The sequence below is a fragment of the Limulus polyphemus genome, unplaced genomic scaffold, assembly GCF_000517525.1.
Source record: "Limulus polyphemus unplaced genomic scaffold, Limulus_polyphemus-2.1.2 Scaffold1927, whole genome shotgun sequence".
Lineage (NCBI taxonomy): Eukaryota > Metazoa > Arthropoda > Merostomata > Xiphosura > Limulidae > Limulus > Limulus polyphemus.
This window is the reverse complement of record NW_013667537.1, coordinates 208,900-212,620: the sequence shown is the minus strand read 5'-3', so window position 1 is coordinate 212,620 and position 3,721 is coordinate 208,900. Positions and strand designations below refer to the sequence as shown.

The window sequence follows — 3,721 nt, the reverse complement described above, 5'->3', positions numbered from 1 at the left end:
TTTTTTCTCCCTTTCTTCTTTTGGTGGGGAAAAAGGGCTGTTTTGGAGGGGTGGGGTTTCCCCCCAAAACCCCCCCCCCCCCACCTGCAGTGAGTTACATGCTTCATGAGTTTTCTTTTTCGTTTGACATACTCTCTGAAAGGAGCTCATTTTTTGAAATTTCTTTTTTTGAACCTATCCCTCCACCATCTTATCAATGTGGGATTCTAGCTATGTGTTCTGTGGATAGGCAAATAGAATTTTTGAAGTTAACATTTATCTTACCTGAAAATGTTATGACTAGCTGTATAGGTCTTGCATTCTTTCTCCTCAGGATGACTGTCTGGTATAATTTATCCCCACACCCTTTTATTCTGATAAGTAGTTCTCACATAGTATATGGCTTAACTACTGCCCAAGCCATACTACATGTACATGTTCTGCTGACCCCTGAAATATACAGTTCAGTTGAGCAGTTTTTACATTCCAGCTACTCTTGCAACATTTTAGTGTCATGCAATAAGGTGTTTTACTGTACCTTTCTGCATTACCATATTTGTTGGGTGAAGAATATTCCCTGCTTAAGAGGGATGCATTGATATTCCCATTCTCTACCCCTCAGTGGGTGACACACTACAAGAGTTTTTCCTTTCTGTTGCCATATTCTCAGAAAGGAGCTCATCCTTTAAACCTCTTTATCTACACCAGTCGCTCAACCATCTTATCCATGTGATATTCAAGTTATCTGTTCTGTGAAGAAATTAGTAGCATTACTTAAATTAACATTTCAGATAGATATCTCTCCACAGAACCACCTACCCTTCTTACTTTCTGTGTATCTTTGTTGCCTTGAGAATAATGAGCTTTTGGTATACTTACACAGTGCTGAAGGGGAGTACTGTGTATGGAGGATATATTGCCCTCCTGTTGTTGGCATGGAATAGTCTAATATTGCTTGCTAGAAGTGTTGCAAATGACAAAGTTTAAAGGAGTGTGAAAGTGTACTGTTTGTTTGATCATGTATGTGTGATCATCAGTGCAGCATGAAGTGTGAAGCATCAGGTAAGGTTAGCGTGACATTAATAGGGAACATCAATGGTCACCTGGTTTGTAACACCAACAAGATGTGACCACTATCAGTCAATATATGGTAATAGCCTCACTTTAATTGACAGGTCTTAATTGGGCAGCAGCAGGTGAGAGCCGGCCTGGGTGGCCACAATAATGAGTTCAAAGAAACCACTTGGGAGTGGGAAACAATGACCACAAGCCAAGTTGACCGCAATATGAGTGCCCATAATAGCAGGTGTTTTACAAATATAAAATGAAAGGAAATATTTGGGACTGAGCCTAAATGGCTGTAATTAAGTGTTGATCGGTATGTGGGTCTGGACTGTTCGTATTATGTGTAGGAATGGGAGTTGCATTTAGAGGCATGGTGCGTGTACAGAATTTTTCAGAAGTTGCACAAGGTGTAGACTATCTGTTCTGTGGAAAGGTAAATATCTATCTGAAATACATTCTCAGGTAAGGAAAATGTTGACTTTTCCATTGTACATGTAATATGTATGGTATAGTGTGAATGAAATAAGAAAATAATACATGTTTAATATGGTAACATACTAGAAATATATATTGTTTTATTCAAGATGATTTTCTTTATATTAAAAAAAATTAAATTGATTAAATGAATAATGATTTTTTAGTATGATTCTGTTTATGGCTGTAATATACCAAGAAGTGTTAATAGACAAGAAATAAGTATCACTAGATATAATTTTGACAAAAAAGCAATTATAAATCAAGGCTTCTAAAACTATGGTATCCAAGTTTGTTCAAACCTGTTTTATTTTCCCATTCAAACAAGACATCCAGGGGCAAGTTATCAAAACTTCTAACATTTGATCTTAATCACCTGTTTCAACAATAACACCACAGAAAGCTTTACTAACACTTTCTTCTTTCCAACATGTTTGGAAATCTTAAGACACCTGAATGTAATATTGGTTTGTAGGATTATAAATTTGGGGATTAGCTTGCCTGATTATGTGATGAAATTTGTTAGTTTAAATTATTTTATCTGCTTGTTAGTTGTTACAAGAATGTGAATGACAAAATTTAGTTTTGAATTTGTTACTTTTTTTAGTTGTTTTGGTGGGTAGAAGGATGACATTTATAAGTCATATGGCTTTCTATCACCATGACCTGATGTTATATTTATATATCTTTTTTAAACATGTATTTAAAATAAAATTAAAACATGATGCAAGAACATTCATCTTAAGTCATTCATTGTGTACATCCTTATGTATTATACATGTATATTTTTTGACAAGAAACTTGTGTTTTAATGTGTGATTGAGTTAGTTCATACCTCATAATTCTTTTTGCTTAAGCTATATTTTTTCCATTGTTTAATTGGCTAAAATAAGTTACTTTATAGAATTGTAAGTTAAACTTATCATAACAGATTTCTCTATATATTATATATTTTTTCTCCATATCATAATGTTAACTTTTACTGATGACTTAATTTTTCAGTGAAATTCCGTATTTTACCAGTTGATACACTTTTGAGACCTGTTCCACACTCTAAGGTAATATATATTTTTTTAATTTGGCATAAAAACAAAGGAATATGAACGTTTTTTAACACTGAACCATAGTTTAGGGTAATAAAATAATTTGTGGAGATTTCATACATACTGTATGAACACTTTCCAGAACTTAGAAAAATAATGTTATTATTAACGTTGTAACATTGTTCTTTCATTGGTTGGCTTCTGAATGTCATCATTAAGACCCACAGCTCCCTCTTGCTAACATTCAAATTACAACATTAAAAATATAGCTTATAACACTTCTTCTGGGATTGTAAAGTCCCTTGAACAATGCTAATAAAATACAATATGATAAAACACTACACCTAATTGTCTATTCATTATGTATTTTTGGTGCTTCTTCTCTTCTGAAGGTCATGATATATAGATGGGATGGAATCTTCATTGTTACTGGGTAGGTAGGTGGTCGATTGAATCCACTGCTGGCACCAACTTTGGAAGTAGTCTTGGCAAGAACTTCAGGCTCCTCAGCAGGTTGAGTTTATGCTGACAGTTTCTTTTCTAGAGTTACCCAGTTATCCATTCTCTCACCAACGTACTTCTAAAGGTGACCATAATGGACAACCTTTGGTTTGGATTGCCTATCTTTCTGGATTCTGTAAACTACATCATTAATTCTTTTCAGTACAGCATATGGCCTCACCCAATACCTGCTTAACTTTGGAGTTCTTCCTTTCTTATAGCAGAGATTGTACATCCAAACCATGTCACCTTAGTGGAATACAATGTTATCAGCATAAACATACTAATAAACAGCTTTTTCTTTTATCACTAGCTGACTTTCCTGGGTAAAGTCATGTACAACATATTTATTCTTCACATCCAACAGAGCTCTTCCAATCATCAATCTTCAATATCATGCTGAAGTATTTGATTCCACTATGCTCCAGTCACTAGTAGAAGTATTATTTCCATTAACTCTTTCAACCCAGTCTCGGTCCCTAGGACCGACCTCTTAACTATTTTGTTCGTGTTATACTTTTCATGCTATAACTTTTAAACTTTTAAATGTTCACGAAATATAGCAGTTTATCAGTAAACATTACAATGCTTTCATATGCAGGATATCTAATTTTTTTATTAAGTCTTAAGGTTTGCAAAGCAATGTTTCTCTCATGCTA

At 34.3% G+C, this 3,721-nt stretch overlaps 1 pseudogene; it reads left to right on the top strand.

Annotated features, from left to right (window-relative positions):
- LOC106465385 overlaps positions 1 to 3,721 on the top strand; it is a 163,917-nt pseudogene that overhangs the window by 9,036 nt on the left and 151,160 nt on the right.